Source organism: Somniosus microcephalus, chromosome 19 (genome assembly GCF_052327205.1).
Source record: "Somniosus microcephalus isolate GS21.2 chromosome 19, FLI_Smic_1.0, whole genome shotgun sequence".
Lineage (NCBI taxonomy): Eukaryota > Metazoa > Chordata > Chondrichthyes > Squaliformes > Somniosidae > Somniosus > Somniosus microcephalus.
In genome coordinates this window covers 78,332,945-78,347,799 of record NC_141005.1, presented here as the reverse complement: position 1 = coordinate 78,347,799, position 14,855 = coordinate 78,332,945, and the positions used below count along the sequence as shown (strand labels likewise).

At 43.3% G+C, this 14,855-nt stretch overlaps 1 protein-coding gene across 4 annotated transcripts in view; it reads left to right on the top strand.

Annotated features, from left to right (window-relative positions):
• med15 (mediator complex subunit 15) overlaps positions 1-14,855 on the top strand; it is a 146,674-nt gene that overhangs the window by 28,712 nt on the left and 103,107 nt on the right. The window lies entirely within an intron of this gene.

Below are 14,855 nucleotides of genomic sequence, written 5' to 3'. Positions count from 1 at the left end.
ACTCACTAACGCGTGGCACCGGGAGTAATCCGAAGATTACTACCTTTGAGGTCCTGCTTTTTAATCTCTTTCCTAGCTCCCTGAAATCTGCCTGCAGGACCTCATCCCTCTTTCTACCTATGTCATTGGTACCAATATGGACCACGACCTCTGGCTGTTCACCCTCCCCCCTCAGAATGTTCTGCAGCCGCTCAGTGACATCCTTAACCTTGGCATCAGGGAGGCAACATACCATTCTGGAGTCACGTCTGCGGCCGCAGAAAAACCTGTCTGCTCCCCTAACTATCGAATTCCCGATCACTATATCACTATTGTTTTCCCTGTCTTCTTCCTCCTCCCCCCCCCCCCCCCCCCCACCCCAGTACAGCTGAGACACCCGTGGTGTCATGGACTTGGCTCTGGCTGTACTTCCTAGAGGAACCATCGCCTTCAGTACTCAAAACAGAATACTGGTTGGAGAGCGAGATGCACTCGGGGGGACTCCTGCACTACCTGCCTGGTCCTCTTCTGTCTGGTGGTCACCGATTTCCCTTTCTGCCTGCACACTCTTTACCTGCGGGGTGACCACCACCTGAAACGTGCTATCCACGTAGCTCTCAACCTCTCGGATGCACCGTAGTGACGCCGGTTGCTGCTCAAGCTCCAAAACCCGGAGCTCGAGCTCCTCCAGCTGACAACACCTCCTGCACATGTGGTTGTCCAGGAGATGGGAAGTGTCCTGGAGTCCTCACATGGCACAGCTAAAAGGAAAGAACAAAGTAGACAATAATGAGACACCATGGATGAATAAAGCCATAAGGGAACAATTGAGGGCAAGGAAAGAGGCATACATTAAGTACATAGACACCAGGGGCGTGCATGATAAGAGAGAGTATGAAAAGATTAGAAGAGAAGTCACAAAAACAATTAGGGAGGCAAAGAGGAACTATGAAATTAAATTATCAAGGAACATAAAACAAAATAGTAAAATATTTTACAGGCACATCAATAAAAAAGGAAGGTTGGGATGGGAATAGGGCCATTAAGGGATAGTCAGGATAATACTACAGGTAATGATAGGGAGATGGCAGAAATATTAAATAATTATTTTGCTTCAGTATTTACCAGGGAGATAGAACAGGTGGACATGACATTAGTTGATGAGATTAGTAATGAGATAAGTGCATTTAAAATAAAAAAGGGGATATTATTAAATAAATTAATCAAACTCAGAGGATAAAACCCCTAATTTAATTGCATCTACGCATTTTAAAAGAATCTAGGAAAGAGATAGCAGAGGCATTACTACGCATATTTAATAATTTGTTAGAAAAAGGTAGAGGACTGGCGGATAGCTGATGTTTAAGAAGGAGGATAGAACATGTCCAGGGAATTATAGACCAGTCAGCTTAACATCGGTGGTAGGAAAAATAATGGAATCCCGACTAAAGGAGAAAATAGAAGAACATCTGGAAACCAAAAATATAATAATGAATAGTCAACACGGATTTCAAAAGGGAAAGTCTTGCTTGACCCACCTCATTGAATTTTTTGAAGACGTAACAGAGAGAGTAGACAAGGGTAATGCAGTAGATGTAATTTATCTGGATTTTCAAAAGGCCTTCGATAAGGTACCCCATAATAGACTGATGAACAAGGTCAGAGAATGCGGAGTCAGGGGACAAGTAGCAGAATGGATTGCTGGCTAGTTTCAGGACAGAAAGCAGAGAGTGGGAGTAAAGGGTAGCTATTCACAGTGGCAGAAGGTGGGTAGTGGTGTTCCACAGGGATCAGTGCTGGAACCACTGTTGTTCACAATTTATATAAACGATTTAGACGTGGGAATCAAAAACACAATTTCTAAATTTGCGGATGACACCAAATTGGGGGGGATAGTCAATACTGAGGAGGACTGCAACAAATTACAGCAGGACATTAATAAACTTGCAGAATAGGCATAATTGGCAAATGAAGTTCAACACAGATAAATGTGAAGTATTTCATTTTGGTAGGAAGAATAGGGAGGTCACTTATCACTTGGAGGGTGCGAATCTCGGTGGGGTAGAGGAACAAAGGGATCTAGGAGTACAAATACACAAATCACTAAAAGTATCGATACAGATTAATAAGGCCATAAAAAAAGCAAACCAGGCACTCGGGTAGACGGATAGAATTGAAAAGTAGTGAAGTTATGCTAAACTTGTATCGAACCGTGGTTAGACCATACTTCGAGTACTACGTACAGTTCTGGTCGTCATATTATAAAAAGGATATATTTTTAAAAATTTGTTTATGGGATGTGGGCGTCGCTGGCAAGGCCAGCATTTATAGGAAACTTTGGTCTGTCCGGAATGCTCGAGCCACTGGCAAAATTCAGGAGTCGGTTCAGTAAGTTTTTTTTCTTTTCGTTGCTTTTTTTTCACCAGTCAGGCTCTGCAAGGTCTAGCTAAAGCTGTTGCTTAGCTACAGAGACGCTTGCAAGCTACGGCTGACTGTTTAGAAGCTGCAACAGGGTTTGTTGCTAGATACGGAGCTCAAAAGCCTCCGTATGTTTTAACATTAGCGCTGGTTTGTCCGGCAGTTTTGATGGGATGGCAACAGCTCGGTGCCGGATATCACAAAGTTTCCTGTATTGCCCATCCCTATAGAGGCATTGGAGAGGGTGCAGAGAAGATTTATAAGGATGATACCAGAAATGTGAGGGTATACCTATCAGGAAAGGATGAACAGGCTGGGTCTCTTCTCTTGGATAAAAGAAGGCTGAGGGGTGAACCAACAGAGGCCTTTAAAATTATGAAAAATGTTGATAGAGTGGATAGAGAGAGAATGTTTCCACTTATGGGGAAGAGCATAATTAGAGGCCATCAATATAAGATAGTCACCAAGAAATCCAATAGGGAATTCAGAAGAAACTTCACCCAAAGAGTGGTGAGAATGTGGAACTTGGTACCACAGGGAGTGGTTGAAGCGAATAGTATGGATGCATTTAAGGGGAGGCTGGACAAGCATATGAGGGAGAAGGGAATAGAGGGTTATGCTGATAGAGTTAGATGAGGAAAGACGGGAGGAGGCTCGAGTGGAGCATAAACACCGGCATGGACTGGTTGGACCGAATGGCCTGTTTCTGTGCTGTATATCCTGTGTAATCCTATGTACACAATACTAGATCTAAAATAGCATGTTCCCTAGTTGGTTCCTCGACATACTGATCCAGAAAACTATCTTTAATGCATTCCATGAACTCGTTCTCCACAGTATTACTGCAAATTTGGTTTGCCCAGACTATATGAAAATTAAAGTCCCGCATGATTACTGTATTACCCTATTACATACACCTCTAATTTCCTGATGTATACATTGCCCGACACTACAACTACTGTTGGGGAGCCTATAAACTACTCCCACCGGGGTTTTCTGCCCCTTGTTGTTTCTTAGTGATTCTACATCTTCATTTTCCGAGCTAAGATCCTTTCTCTCAATTGTCTTTATCTCATTTTTTATCATCAGGGCTACCACTCTTTCCAACCCCCCCCCCCCCCTTTTCCATTTTGCCTTTCTCTTCGAAAAGTCAAGTATCATGTAATATTCAGTTCCCAACCCTGGGCACTTTGCAACCACGTCTACATAACAGCTATTAGATCAAACCCATTTATTTCTATCTGTGCTATTAATTCATCTGTTTTGTTGAGAATGCTTTGCGCATTCACATATAGTGTCTTTAGCTTTAACTTTTTTCTATTTTTTCCTGATGTCACTTTAGACATTGACGCCTATTACCTTTGTTAAGCTCTCTATCCCATCCTCACCCACTATGCCTATTTTTACCCAAATTACTACTCTGCTCTACAGCCTTAACATTTCTCTTATTGATTTTGAATTTACCCTTTCCTGAATTCTCCCACCCTCCTTTATTAGTTTAAAGCCCTATCTGCAGCCTCAGTTATTCAGTTCGCCAGGACACTGGTCCTAGCCCGATTTAAGTGGAGCCCGTCCCAACTGAACAGCTCCCTCCTTCCCCAGTACTGGTGCCAGTGCCCCGTGAAGTGAAACCCCTGCCTCCCACACCACTCTCTCAGCCACAAATTTAACCTTCTAATCTGTTTGTCCCTATGCCAATTTGCGCGTGGCTCAGGTAACAATCCAAGAGATGTCCTGACCCTGGGATCTGATGCTTTGGCAATCTGCACCAGGCAAGGTGGTTGCTGTAGGGCCGGAGTGCCTGGGAGATCCATGTCCTGCAGACCCCTGTCCGGGACCCCCTCCAGTCGCGTGCTGCTGCTAATGTTTGCAGTACTGGGGCTTGGGTGTTAGCAGCTCATCAGATTCTGACGTGCTGTTGGAGTGAGTTCTGCTGCTGCCCGGTGCAGTTCCCAGCTTTTGTCGAATGGGGAGTTCTTTACCCAGCATCTGTGGCGCCAGAGAAACCCCTCTCTCCCTGGCATAGAGCTGAGCAAGCATTTTGGTTCTGTCTTCACAAAGGAGGACACAAATAACCTCCCAGAGATGTCGGGGAACATAGGGTCTAATGAGGGAGGAACTGAAAGAAATCAGTATTTGTAGGGAAATGATTTTCGGGAAATTGATGGGATTGAAGGCCGATAAATCCCCAGGGCCTGATAATCTACATCCTAGGGTACTTAAGGAAGTGGCCCTAGAAATAGTTGATGCTTTGCTGATCATCTTCCAGCATTTGTTGGAATCTGGAACAGTACCCATGGATTGGAGGGTAGCTAATGTTACCCCACTATTCAAAAAAGGTGGTAGAGAGAAAATGGGGAATTACAGACCGGTAAGCCTGACATCGGTAGTGGGAAAAATGCTAGAGGCCATTATAAAAGATGTAATAGCAGAGCACTTGGAAAACAGTGACAGAATCGGACAAAGTCAACATGGATTTACATAAGAACATAAGAAGTAGGAGCAGGAGTAGGCTAAACGGCCCCTCGGGCCTGCTCGCCATTCAATAGGATCATGGCTGATCCGAACCTAGACTCACGTCCACTTCCCTGCCTGCTCCCCATAACCCTTAATTCCCTTATCAGCTAGGAAACTGTCTATCTCCGTTTTAAATTTATTTAATGTCGCAGCTTCCACAGCTCTCTGAGGTAGCAAATTCCATAGATTTACTACCCTCTGAGTGAAGAAGTTTCTCCTCATCTCAGTTTTGAAACGGCAGCCCCTTATTCTAAGATTATGCCTCCTAGTTCTAGTCTCACCCATCAGTGGAAACATCCTCCCCGCATCCACCCGATCAAGCCCCCTCACAATCTTATATGTTTCGATAAGATCGCCTCTCATTCTTCTGAATTCCAATGAGTAGAGGCCCAACCTACTCAACCTTTCCTCATAAGTCAACCCCCTCATCTCTGGAATCAACCGAGTGAACCTTCTCTGAACTGCCTCGAGAGCAAGTATATATTTTCTTAAATATGGAAACCAAAACTGTACGCAGTATTCCAGGTGTGGCCTCACCAGTACCCTGTATAACTGAAGCAAGACTTCCCTGCTTTTATACTCCATCCCCCTTGCAATAAAAGCCAAGATTCCATTGGCCTTCCTGATCACCTGCTGTACCTGCATACTAACCTTCTGTGTTTCATGCACCAGGACCCCCAGATCCCTTTGTACTGTAGCACTTTGCAGTTTCTTTCCATTTAGATAATAACTTGCTCTTTGATTTTTTCTGCCAAAGTGCATAACCTCACACTTTCCAACATTATATTCCATCTGCCAAATTTCTGCCCACTCACTTAGCCTGTCTATGTCCTTTTGCAGGTTTTTTATGTCCTCCTCACTCACTGCTTTCCCTCCCATCTTTGTATCGTTGGCAAACTTGGATACGTTGCACTTGGTCCCTTCCTCCAAATCGTTAATATAGATTGTAGAAAGTTGGGGTCCCAGCACTGACCCCTGCAGAACACCACTAGTTACTGATTGCCAGCCCGAGAATGAACCATTTATCCCAACTCTCTGTTTTCTGTTAGATAGCCAATCTTCCACCCATGCCAGTATATTACCCCCAATCCTGTGATTTTTTATCTTGTGCAGTAATCTTTTGTGTGGCACCTTGTCAAATGCCTTTGGAAGTCCAAATACACCACATTCACTGGTTCCCCTTTATCCACCCTGTTTGTTACGTCCTCAAAGAATTCGAGTAAATTTGTCAAACATGACTTCCCCTTCATAAAACCATGCTGACTCTGTCCGATTAAATTATGTTTATCCAAATGTCCTGTTACTGCTTCCTTAATAATGGACTCCAACATTTTACCAACCACAGATGTTAGGCTAACTGGTCTATAGTTTCCAGCCTTTTGTCTACCTCCCTTTTTAAATAAGGGTGTTACATTAGCAGTTTTCCAATCTGCTGGGACCGTTCCTGAATCCAGGGAGTTTTGGAAAATTACCACCAATGCATCCGCAATCCCTACCGCTACTTCTCTCAAGACCCTAGGATGTAAGCCTCAGGTCCGGGGGATTTATCCGCCTTAAGTCCCATTATCTTACCGAGTACCATCTCCTTAGTGATTTTAATTACAAAAGGTATATCGTGCTTGACTAATCTACTGGAATTTTTTGAGGATGTAACTGGTAAAATAGATAAGGGAGAACCAGTGGATGTGGTGTATTTGGACTTTCAGAAGGCTTTCGATAAGGTCCTGCATAAGAGATTAGCGTGTAAAGTTAAGGCACATGGGATTGGGGGCAAGGTACTAACTTGGATAGAGAACTGGTTGGCAGACAGAAAGCAAAGAGTTGGAATAAACGGGTCTTTTTCCGAGTGGCAGGCAGTGACTAGTGGGGTACCGCAAGGATCGGTCCTTGGGCCCCAGCTATTCACAATATATATTAATGATCTAGACAAGGGAACTAGATGTAATATCTCCAAATTTGCAGACGAGACAAAGCTGGGTGGGCGTGTGTGTTGTGAGGAGGATGCCGAGAAGCTCCAGGATGATTTGGAGAGGGGTGATTGGGCAAAAGCATGGCAGATGCAATATAACATGGATAAATGCGAGGTTATCCACTTTGGTGGCAAAAACAGGAAGGCAGATTATTATCTGAATGGCAATAGATTGGGAGAAGGGGAAGTGCAACGAGACCTGGGTGTCCTTGTGCACCAGTCGCTGAAGGTAAGCATGCAGGTGCAGCAGGCGGTTAAGAAGGCAAATGGCATGTTGGCCTTCGTAGCGAGAGGGTTTGAGTACAGGAACAAGGATGTCTTGCTGCAGTTATACAGGGCCTTGGTGAGACCACATCTTGAGTATTGTGTGCAGTTTTGGTCGCCTTATCTGAGGAAGGATGTTCTTGCCATGGAAGGAGTTCAGCAAAGATTCACCAGGCTGATACCTGGGATGGCAGGAATGATGTATGAGGAGAGATTGGGTCAATTGGGCTTATACTTGCTGGAGTTCAGAAGAATGAGAGGGGATCTCATTGAAACTTATAAAATTCTGACAGGACTGGACAGACTAGATGCAGGAAGGATGTTCCCGATGGTCGGGGAGTCCAGAACCAGGGGTCACAGTCTAAGGATAAGGGGTAAGCCATTTAGGACAGAAATGAGAAGGAATTTCTTCACCCAGTGAGTGGTGAACCTGTGGAATTCTCTACCACAGAAGGCAGTAGAGGCCAATTCATTAAATATATTCAAGAAGGAGTTGGATATATTTCTTAAGGCTAAAGGGATCAAGGGGTATGGGGAGAAAGCAGGGACCGGGTACTGAATTTGGATGATCAGCCATGATCGCATTGAATGGCGGAGCAGGCTCGAGGGGCCGAATGGCCTACTCCTGCTCCTATCTTCTATGTTTCTATTCAATCCCAGAGAGAGAGAGACTGCATTTATATTGCGCCTTTCACGACCACCAGACGTCCCAAAGCACTTTACAGCCAATTGAAGTACTTTTGAAGTAGAGTCACTGGTTTAATGTAGGAAATGCAGCAGCCAATTTGTGCACAGCAAGCTCCCACAAACAGCAGTGTGATAATGACCAGATAATCTGCTTTAGTGATGTTGATTGAAGGATAAATATTGGCCAGGACACTGGGGATAACTCCCCTGCTGTTCTTCAAAATAGTGCCATGGGATCTTTTACGCCCACCTGAGAGGGCAGCCGGGGGCTCGGTTTAACGTCTCACCCGAAAGAGGGGCTTCTCTGCTGCTATGGATGCTGGGTAAAAAGCTCCCCATGCCACAAAAGCTATATTTTTCACCCATTGCTGCCTCACACTGACCTGCGTGTCCCATGTTTTAAGTTGTAAACGGACTTGGTGCATTGAAGGCTGTCCGTAGCTCTTAATTTGCGAGTGCCTGTGGTGTCCTGGCAGTAGGCAGGGCTTTAAACTAATGAAGTGGGGGCGGTGGCGGGAGGATTCAGGAAAGAGTCAATTTAAAAGCAGCGAGAGAAATGTCAAGGCTCTCGAGCAGAGTAGAGCTTTGGGTAAAAATAAGCAGAGTGGGTCAGGAAGGGACAGAGAGAGTAACAAAGGTAATAAGGCATCAGTGACTAAGGTGACATCAGGGAAAAAGAGAAATAAGTCAAAGCTTAAAGGGACTATATCTGAATGTGTGAAGCATTCACAACAAAATAGATGAATTAATAGCGCAGATAGAAATTAACACACTTGATCTAATAGCCATAACGGAGACGTGGTTGCAAAGTGGCCAAGGTTGGGAACTAAGTATTCCAGGATACATAACTTTTAGAAGGGATAGGCAAAATGGGAAAGGAGGAGGGGGAGCCCTGATAATAAAGGATGGGATAACCAAATTTGCAGTAATAGTGTGGAGGACGAATTCATGGAATGTATGCAAGATAGTTTTCTGGATCAGTATGTTGCGGAACCAATTAGGAAACAGGCTATTTTAGATGTAGTATTGTGCAACGAGAAAGGGTTAATTAATAACCTTGTAGTAAAGGGGCCTTTAGGGAAGAGTGATCATAATATGATAGAATTTTATATTGAGCTTGCAAGTGACTTAGTTAAATCCGAAACTAGGGTCTTAAATCTAAACAAAGCAAACTATGTAGGTATGAGGGGCGAGTTGGCTAAGATGGACTGGGAAACTACATTAAAAGCTATGACAGTAGACAAGCAATGGCTAGCATTTAAAGAATTAATACATAATTTACAACAAATATACATTCCTTTAAGGCACAAAAACCCCACAGGAAAAGTGGTCCAACCGTGGCTAACAAAAGAAGTTAAAGATAGTATTAGATCAAAGGAAGAGGCTTATAATGTTGTCAAAAAGAGTAGTAAGCCTGAGGATTGGGAGGATTTTAGAATTCAGCAAGGGAGTACCAAGAAATTGATAAAGAAAGGGAAAATAGAATATGAGAGTAAACTAGCGTGAGACATAAAAACAGACTGTAAAAGCTTCTATAGGTATGTAAAAAGGAAAAGATTAGCGAAAGTATTTGTGGGTCCCTTACAGGCAGAGGAGAAATTATAATGGAGAATAAGGAAATGGCAGAGAAACTAAACAAATATTTTGTGTCTCTTCACAGAAGACGACACAAAAAACTTCCCGGAAATAGTGGAGAACCAAGGGACTAGCGAGAATGAGGAACTGAAAGATTTTAGTACAGTATCAGTAAAAAAGTAGTACTGGAGAAATTAATGGTAAAGAAAGCCGATAAATCCCCTGGACCTGATGGCTTACATCCTAGGGGTTTGAAAGAGTTGGCTATAGAGATCGTGGATGCATTGGTTGTCATTTTTCAAAATTCCATAGATTCTAGAACGGTTCCCGCGGATTGGAAGGTAGCAAATGTTACCCCACTATTTAAGAAAGGAGGGAGAGAGAAAACGGGGAACTACAGACCAGTTAGCCTGACATCAGTAGCAGGGAAAATGCTAGAATCTATTATTAAGGACGTAGTAACAGGGCACTTAGAAAATAATAATAGGATTCAGCAGAGTCAACACTGATTTATGAAAGAGAAATTGTGTTTGACAAATCGATTGGAGTTTTTTGAGGTTGTAACTAGCAGAATAGATATGGGGGAACCAATGGATGTGGTGTATTTGGATTTTCAGAAGGCATTCGATAACAAGAGGTTATTAAACAAAATTAGGGCTCCTGGGATTGGGGGTAATATACTAGCATGGATTGAGGATTGGTTAACGGACAGAAAACAGAGAGTAGGAATAAACGGGTCATTTTCAGGTTGGCAGGCTGTAACTAGTGGGGTTCCACAAGGATCAGTGCTTGGGCCTCAGCTATTCACAATCTATATCAATAATTTGGATGAGGGGACCAAATGTAATGGGCCGTATATTCCGATGCCTACGGGTGGGTACGTGCTGTGTACACACCCGTAGGGACATCGGAAATGCCGGTTTCAGGCTTGCGAAGCACATGCGCTGAAAAACAATATTTCCGATCTGTCAAGAATGCTCTTGACAGATTGGACGCCTGCCCTGGAGAAGGGCCTCTGCGGGTGGATAGTTCCGCTTTCTGGAGAACCTCCGCCCGCAGAAAACCCTTAGAAATCTTACGCCTGGTAAGGCTTGCTTTTACCAACATAAGAGTTGAAAAAATGTTTGAAAAATTTTTTTTTTGGACTCATTTATAATTAAAAAAATACTTTTAAAAAAGGTAAGTTTATTTTTAGCCCCGTAAAAAGCTTTAATTATTTTTTCAAAAAGTTAAAATATTTAATTTATTCTAATTTCAACTCATTTTAAAAATGTGATGGTTTTTAAAAAAAATTATTGTATGTTTTACTGTGTTTTTGGGTGATCTCCATTCATATATTTGACAGGTCTATCTGTCAAGTGTATGAAGGGAGATTCCCTTCTCCTATTGGCTCCCCATGGCCCACGTGATCCCAGGGACGCTTGCGAACCGCCTGCGCCTCTGGGATACGTGGGCCCTGCACACTTGGAGTTTGGAGAGGCCCAGGAGCGGAAGTATACGCACCTTGGGATCCCTCAGGTAAGTCCGTAGATTTTTTCCAGATCGGAGGCCTCCGCACACAGGAAGCCTCCGATCGGAAAATACAGGCCAATATATCCAAATTTGCTGATGATACAAAGCTGGGTGGGAATGCAAGTTGTGAGAAGGATGCTTCAAGGGGATATAGACAGGCTAAGTGAGTGGGCAAGAACATGGCAAATGGAATATAATGTGGAGAAATGTGAAGTTATCCACTTTGGTAGGAAAAATAGAAAAGCAGAGTATTTTTTAAATGGTGAGAGATTGGGAAATGTTGGTGTTCAGAGGGACCTGGGTGTCCTTGTACATGAATCACTGAAAGTTAAATTGCAGGTACAGCACGCAATTAGGAAAGCAAATGGTATGTTGGCCTTTATTACAAGAGGATTTGAGTAAAGGAGTAAAGACTTTTACTGCAATTATATAGGGCCCTGGTGAGACCACACCTGGAGTATTGTGTACAGTTTTGGTCTCCTTACCTAAGGAAGAATATACTTGCCATAGAGGGAGTGCAGTGAAGGTTCACCAGGCTGGTTCCTGGGATGGGGGGGATTGTCCAATGAGGAGAGATTGAGTAGACTAGGCCTATATTCTTTCGAGTTTAGAAGAATGAGAGGTGATCTCATTGAAACATATAAAATTCTTACAGGACTTGACAGGGTAGATGCAGGGAGGATGTTTTCCCTGACTGGGAGTCTAGAATCAGAGGCCACAGTCTTAGAATAAGGGGTCGGCCATTTAGGACTGAGATGAGAAGAAATTTCTTCACTCAGAGGGTGGTGAATCTTTGAAATTCTCTACCCCAGAGGGCTGTGGAAGTAATTGAGTATATTGAAGACAGAGATCGATAGATTTTTGAATATTAAGGGAATCAAGGGATATGGGGATAGTGCAGGAAAGTGGAGATGAGGTAGAAGATCAGCCATCATCTTATTGAATGGCGGAGCAGGCTCGAAGGGCCAAATGGCCTCCTCCTGCTCCTAATTCTTATGTTATGTTCTTATGTTTCAAGGTGCAGCTTGCAACTGTTGCAATGCAAGATATTTGGGACCGTCAATAAGTGTCCATATTTTGAGAGTGTCCGTTTGTACCGGTTTCACTGTATTCCAAGGTAGAAAGAAAGGAGCTCTTATTAGGCTGGTAATGTGCCTTGTACACCCTGTTACTGACGTAAAAACAAACCTCTCCAGATGAGGATTGAAGAACAGTTGTAATTGTGTGTCAAATTCCTGAGACACTTTCTTCCAGTAGATCATTCAGTGTAAGTACAACCCTACTGTATCTCAGCTCGATGTAGCACTGCTGCGGGTAGCCTGAAGACCCGGGTTGTGGGAAAGCCACACTATTGCTCCTCCTTCCTGTGTGCTTGTCACAAACTGTGATGATCATAAAGATAACTCTAATTGGGCCTTTTTATACCGTTATAAATGTTGGATTTCGACCTGCTTGAAGCAGGCCATGGCACTAGTCTTATCAATAAGTCTGCCAACTTCTGAACACGATTAATCTCGACTGCTGTAGTGTTCCATTCCCTTTAAACAAGCTGTCTGAAAGTCCTCCTTCAGCAGTGCTGATTTTCCTCAGCTTGAGGGAAGTGGATACAAATTTTGAATGCTGCTGATTCCTGTGAGCATTCAATGTGGAAATGAATATCTCCCAGGAACAAACGCGTCTGTGGGTTCCAGAGTGCCCAGGCTGCTGACAAGAGGCTCACAATCAGTGCGCAAACCCTTCTGGCCCAATTTGTGACCTTTTTCTTCCTCGTTTACTGGGATTTTGGACAAGACGGATCAGGCAGTGAAATCAGGGAGCCTTCTTCACAACAGCTGTGGCTGGTGTGTCATTTGTGTAATGGTGTGCGACCGGCATTTATCGGCTCTCCTCGCCACCCTCTGCCCCCCAGCCAGAAATCACCCGCCAAAGGCCTCTACTCCTTCACAGCAGTTTGCCTACCGGGCTGTACTGAGAACTGTCCAGGTGAGGGTGCAAAGGTTTGGAGTGTATAAAAGATTGGCTACATGCTCCAGAGTTGTTTCCCCATCCCATAATACTGACCTATGGGATTTCTGTGTAAAGAAGTGGCAGAATTTATTAAAGTATAAGATTTCTGTGAAGGTTAAGTCATGTATTAACTCTGTACATTGAATATGTTAGCAGAGCAACTCTGTAGTGTTGACGTGAAATGAGTTGCTTGAGCTAGTGAATTAGGGAATTGATAGAGTAAATAGGGAGAAACATAAATAACAAAAGAAAAATTAGGATAGGGATAGGGCCACTAAGGGATGCACAAGATAAACTCTCAGGTAAAGACAGCGAAACGTCAGAAATATTGAACAATTACTGTGCCTCGGTATTTACCAGGGAGACCAACAAAGTGGACATGACATCATAAGAGATCAAAAAATATATAAACACATTTAAGATAGAAAGGGGGGAGATAATTGATAAACTAGTCAAACATGGAGAGGATAAAATCCCTGGTTCGGATGGATTGCATCCACGTATAGTAAAAGAAGCTAGGGAAGAGATACCAGAGGCACGATTTATATAAAATCATTAGAAAAAGGAATAGTGCCAGAGGACGAGTGGACAGCTAATGTTATTCCTATATTTAGAAAGGGAAATAGAACAATTCCAGGGAATTATAGACCAGTTCTGTTAATGTTGGTGGTAGAAAAAATAATGGAATCTTTACTGAACGATGCAAAAAACGATGCATTTAGAAACTGAAAATATAATAAAGAATAGTCAGCCCAGATTTCAAAAGGAAAGGTCATGCTTGACTGATCTTATTGAATTCTTTGAAGAAGTAACAGAAAGAGCAGACACGGGTAATGTAGTAGATGTAATATATTTAGATTTTCAAAAGGCCTTCGATAAGGTACCACAGCATAGACTCATGATGAAGGTCAGAACATGTGGAGTCAGGGGCCAAGTAGCAGAATGATGTAGCAGGCTGGCTACAGAACAGAAAACCGAGAGTAGGGGCTAAGAGTAGCTACTCAAACATGCAAAAGGTGGAAAGTGGTGTTCCACAAGGATCGGTGCTGGGACCACTGTTGTTCACAATTTACATAAACGATTTAGACTCTGGAATCGGAAGTACAATTTCAAAACTTGTGGACGATACCAAATTGGGGGGTGTAGCCATTACTGAGGAGGACTGTGACAAAATACAGGAAGACATTAATAAACTTGCAGAATGGGCATGTAATTGGCGAATAAATTTCAATATAGATAAGTGTGAGGTGTTGCATTTTGGTAGGAAGACTAAGGAGGCCACATACTGCTTGGATAATAACAAGTCTAAATGGGGCAGAGCAGCAAAGGGATCTGGGAGTACAGATTCACAAATTAAAAAATAACGAGCCAGGTTAATAAGGCCATAAGAAAAGCAAACCAAGCACTGGGGTTCTTTTCTAGACGGATAGGATTGAAAAAGCAGAGACGTTATGTTTAAACTTGAAACTTGTATCGAACCTTGGCTAGACCACACTTGGAGTACTGGTCTCCACATTATAAAAAGAATATAGGCACTGGAGAAGGTGCAAAAAAGATTTACCAGAACTGAGAGGTTATACATATCAGGAATGGCTGAACAGGCTGGGGTTCTTTCTCTAGAAAAAAGAAGGTTGAGGGGCAACGTTCCCTATAAGCTGCGCGGCCATGCAGCTCTCTGCCATTCCCGCAGCCTGGAACCGGTTTTTCCAATTGTGAATGGGTCGCACACCCAAAACAAATTACGGGGAACATTGCTGAGGAGTGACCTAATAGAGATCTTTTAAAATGATGAAGCGGTTTGATAGGGTAGACGTAGATAAGATGTTTCCACTTGTGGGGGAGGTTTACCCAAAGAGTGGTGAGAATGTGGAACTCACTACCACAGGGACTGGTTGAGGCGAATAGCATTGATGCATTTAAGGGGAAG